Source organism: Penaeus monodon, chromosome 42, assembly GCF_015228065.2.
Source record: "Penaeus monodon isolate SGIC_2016 chromosome 42, NSTDA_Pmon_1, whole genome shotgun sequence".
Taxonomy (NCBI): domain Eukaryota; kingdom Metazoa; phylum Arthropoda; class Malacostraca; order Decapoda; family Penaeidae; genus Penaeus; species Penaeus monodon.
Genome location: NC_051427.1, coordinates 28315012 through 28320011, shown reverse-complemented (window position 1 = coordinate 28320011; position 5000 = coordinate 28315012).

Here is a 5000-nt window from a genome sequence, read left to right as displayed (position 1 = left end):
CATCTCTCCCTCTCCTCTGTTCTCTCGTCTCTATTTATTCTATCTATTTATCTATCTATCTATTTATCTATCTATCTATCTATCTACACACACACACACTTGTATCTCTGTCTGTTTTTTTTTCTTTCTTATCTTTTATTATTATTATTATTATTTTTTTATCTAAGTTTCACTCGTGTTTTTTCTCTCTTCTTATCTCTAACTCTTCCCCGCCATCACTCTCTTTCTCTCATTCAGTCTGTCTCTCGGTTTATCTGTCTCTCGGTTTATCTGTCTCTCTCTTTCTCTCCCTATCGCCGGTCTATCATGATCAAAACTCATTTATCTTCTTCTTCAATAACACCCATTTTTTTTTTTTCTCTCTCTGAGATTTTTTTTTCTCTCTTTTTTCTGGCCGAATCATATAGACACTAATCATCATTTAATACGTTCAATGACAACTCCATCCATTACAGAGAGATTTTTTTTTTTCCCATAAACCATCTCCTTATCTAACTGCTTTGCCATCTTCAATTGCATTCACAACTTCATCACAATTTTCACCATCACTCACCTTCGCCAGGAGTAAGAGGAGGGTTGTGAGAAGTGCTGTAAAAATGGAATAAGAGAGAAAAGGAGAAAATGGAGAAGAGCGAAGGAGGGGAAAAAGGAAGGATGATAAAAATGGGAAGGAGAAATATGGGATAAGAGGAATTGGGATTGAGGGATAGAAAGTGAAGAAGAGGAAACTGTGGAAGACGAAAGAGATTGAAGGAGATAAACGAGGAAGGGAGAGGGCAAGGACTTGGATTAGGATGGTTTGAACCCCACCCTTTCCCAAAAAAGGTGTAAGGGGAAAGGGAAGGGGGGGAAATTTTCGGTTTTTTCCCATCTCTCTCTGTCTGTCTTCTTATCTGTCTTGGTTACTGTCTTTTTTTTATCTCCCCTTTTCTTTCTCTCTTTTTTTCTCTTTTTCTGCTCTCAAAAACTTTTTTGTCCTTGGTTCTTTTTCTGTCTCCCCTTTTTTTAAAATGGAATTTAAGTCTAAATGGTCTGGGGGGGGGGGGGGGGGGGGGGGGGGGGGGGGGGGGGGGGGGGGGGGGGGGGGGGGGGGGGGGGGGGGGGGGGGGGGGGGGGGGGGGGGGGGGTCATCTATTTTCTGTTTCTTTCTTCCTTCTATCTCCCATCTTTATACACTCGTCCTGTCTCGGTTTTCTTTCTCTTTTTTTCAATTCCTTCAATTTTTCTTTAATTTACTTTTTTCTCTCTCTAATCTTTAATTTCCCCTTTCTTTTCTCATCCAGGTCTTTCTCTTTTTTTTCTGTTTCTTCTTGTCTTCTTTCTGTCCCTATCCGCCATTTACTCTCATAAACCCTATTCTTGCAAATCCCCCTTTATTTTTTTTTTCTTTCAAATTTTTTTTTCCTCTTTATTAATCCTTTAAAATAATACATAATCATCACTTTTCCTAATAATGTCCGCCTCTTCCGAGTTTTCTAGCACTCCTCATCTTTTTTCACACTCAATCTTCTTCTTTCCATCCCTCCGGCCGTAGGGTTTTCTTTAAGGAATTATATTCAAATAAAAAAATATGTTTAGAATAAAGAATAAGTGGTAAAATATAAATTTTTTAAAGGTATTAAAATAAAATTGATTGCCATAAATTTCAGATAATAATTAAATATATTATTAATTATTTATATATAATATTAAAATTAAAAAATATTAGATAAAACGTGGTGGCGAGGGTTGGGGCAGGATAAGATGTGGGGTTGGTGGGGGTTTCGGTGGGGAAAGCGTTGTTCCACAGAACCACGAATTAAAAAACATATCTCATTTTTAAAGATAAACAGTGTGTAATAGTCATGTGGATAAACCGTTGATTAAGGAGGATAATATGGAAACCTGATTAATATAACCCCTCATTTTTTTTCCCTTCTCATTGAATAATTATTTGTCCGTAAGGCTTTTTTGATTTTGTTTTTCTTTTGTTGTTCCTACTTCATTTTCTCCTTTTTTCTATTCTTATGTATGATGAATAATAGTCATAGATAATATATGATAATAAGATCATAAAAGATAATGATACTATATATACTTTCTACTCCTCAAACCTAATCAAATCTCCTATCAATACTCTCCCCCCACATTTGAATATTTTTTTCTTTTCTTTTTTTCTTATTATTTTCTCTTTTTTAATCTTTCTTCTAATTTTTATGTTTTAATTTTGATTTCTTTTTTATTTTTTTTTATTCTCTTATTTTTTTTTGGGGGGCTGGGGGCGGGGTTAACCGGGGATTTTAAACCCTTTTTTCTCTTCCTTTCCGTCCCAACCCTGTTTGGGCCTCGTCCCACCTTTCCAGACTTCCTCTCCGCTCTATTTCTTTCCTCTTCCTCTTCCTTTTTTTTTGTCTTTCTGTGTGTGTGTCCTTCTCGTCTTCTCTAACTCTTCTCTACTCTCTCTCTACCTCTCTCTCTCTCTTTCTTCTTTCTTCTTTCTCCCTCAACTCCCTTCCTCTTCATATTTTTTCTCTCTCTCTCTCTTTCTCTCTTCTCTTCTCTCCCTTTCTACCCTCCAGCTCTTTCCCTCCCCCCCCCTCTCTCTTCTCTTTTCCACTCTCCCCGTCTCCAACTCTCTCTCCTTCTCTCTCTCCTCCCTCCTCCCTCTCTCCCTCTCTCTCTCTCTCTCTCGCTCTCTTTCTTTATCTCTTCTTTTCTTTCTCTCTCTCTCTCCTCCTCCTCTCTCTCTCTTCTCGCTTGGGTCTCGTTGTTTTTCCCTTCTCCTTCCTCTTTTCTCCTTTCTTTTCTTTCTTTCCTCTATCTGTCATTTCTTCTCCTACTCCTTTCCCAGCTCATTTTATTTTAAAATTTTCTTTAATTTTTTCTTTTTTTTTCCCCTGTCCTGGTTTTTCGAATTTTCCGAATTTTTGCCCCAAAATTAATTCCCGCCATTCCGCTTTGTCTCAGCTCCCTTCCCTTCCCTTTTTTTTTTTTTTCTCCTCCTTCTTTTTTCTTCTTTTCATCGCTTTTCCTATACTTTGCCCTTTTCCCCTTTTTTTCCGTTTGTTTTTTTTTTTTTTTTTTTCCTTTTTTTTTTTTTTCTTCTTTTTCTGTTTTAATTTCTATTTTTTTTTTCTTTTTTCTTTTTTCTTTGTCTTTGTCTGTTTGTCTGTTTTCTGTCTGTCGTCTTCGTCTTTGCGCGCTGCTTCTTCGCCGGTTGTTCTCGCCTTCGCGTTGTTCTGCGCTTCTCCTCTTCCCCCCTTTTCTCTCTCTCTCGTCTTTCTCTTCCTTTCCTTTTCTTCCTTCTCTTCTCTCTCTCTTTTTTTTTCTCTCCTTTTTTCCTTTTTCTTCTTCTCTTTCTGTTCTTTTTTCTTTTTTCTTTTTTCTTCTTTTTCTCTTCTTCTTCCTTCTCCTCTTTTTCCCTCTCTTTTCCTCCCCCTTTCTCTCTTCTCTCCCTCTCTTTTCGTTCTTTCTCTCTCTCTCTCTCTTCTCTCTCTCTCTCTCTCTCTCTCTTCTCTCTCTCTTCCTCTATTTATATCTTTCTCTCTTTCCTTCCAAATCCCCCATTTCCTTTCTCTCCTCTCCTTCCCGCAAAGTGTCGCTTGGCATTTTGAATCATTCACGGAAATCTACACTACCCCCCACCCCCTCCTTTTGTCTTTCCTGACCATACATATCAGATGAATCTCCCTCCCCCCCTTCCCCCTCTTCCTTTCTCTCTCTCACCCCCTCCTCCCTTTCTCTCTCTCTCTCTCTCTTCCCCTCCCCTCCCCTCCTACCTTCTTTCCCCCTCCCTCCTCCCCCTCCTCCTTTCCTTCCTCCCCCTCCTTTCCCCCTCCCTCCTGCCCCTCCTCCTTTCCTCCCTCTTCTCCCTCCCCCCCCCTCCTCCCTTTCTCTCTCTCTCCCCCTCCCCCTCCGCCCCTCTCCTCCCTCCCTCCCTATCTCCCTCCCCTCCCCTCCCCCCTCCCCCCTCCTCTCTACACACGCATACGTCATTACTACCACGAGGTTGAAATACGAGAATCAGGAGAGACGGAGAGGGAATAAAGAAGGGAAGATAAAAAGCGTAAATAGTACAAAAAGGCTAAATATGGTCGTGTGAGGATCGGGGTGTGATGAGCGGCTCGCTTCCGGCGCTGCCTTGCGGGCTGTTTTTGCAGCTTTTCTTGTTGATTTTTTGTTGCTTCTAATGTTTTTTTTTTGCTGTTTTTGTTGAGGATTTTTTTTTTGTTGCTTTTGGTTTTTTAGTGTGTTGTTCTTGTTGTTGATTTTTTGTTGCTTTTGCTTTTTTTGCAGTTTTTGTTGCTTTTTTGTTGTTGATTTTGTTGTTTTTTTCTGTTTATGTTGCAGTTTTTGCCTTTTTTGTTGTTTTCTTCTATTTTTGTTGTTTTTGTTTATTTTTTTTCTTGTCTGCTTGACTCTCTATTGGTTCTCTTTATTGTACAAACTAAATTAATTTATTTTTGATTTGCATCTGGGTATTTATGTATGCATGTATATATATGTGGATGCGCATATTATGGAAATATTCATATTTAGTTTACCGAACAATCTGTGTGTGTGTTGTTGTTGTGTGTGGTGTGTGGTGTGTGTTGTGTGTGTGTGTGTGTGTTGTTGTGTGTGTGTGTGTGTTGTGTGTCGTGCTCCTTTGGGTTTTGTTCGTGCTCCACTTTGCATTTCAAATGTTCTGCATTCTTTTTTCTTCTGAAGTTAAATGCCCCCACTCCCAAATTTCCCCCTTTCCCCCCTTGTTTTCCTTCTCCTTTCGAAAGAAACGTTTTTGTTATAGCAACCCCACCCCCCCCCAACCCCTCCTTTCCCTCCCTCTCCTCCCTCCTTCCTCCCCTTCCAGCCTTTGGGTGGGGGGGCGATCACGACCATTGTCACCGAAGATCAACTTTTGTTATTATGTTTAATGAAAACCTTCCCTTTTCCCTGCCTCCTCTTTTTCTCTCTCTCTCTCCCCTCTCTCTTCTCTCTCTCTCCTCTCTCTCTCTCTCTCTCTCTCTCTCCCCCTCTCC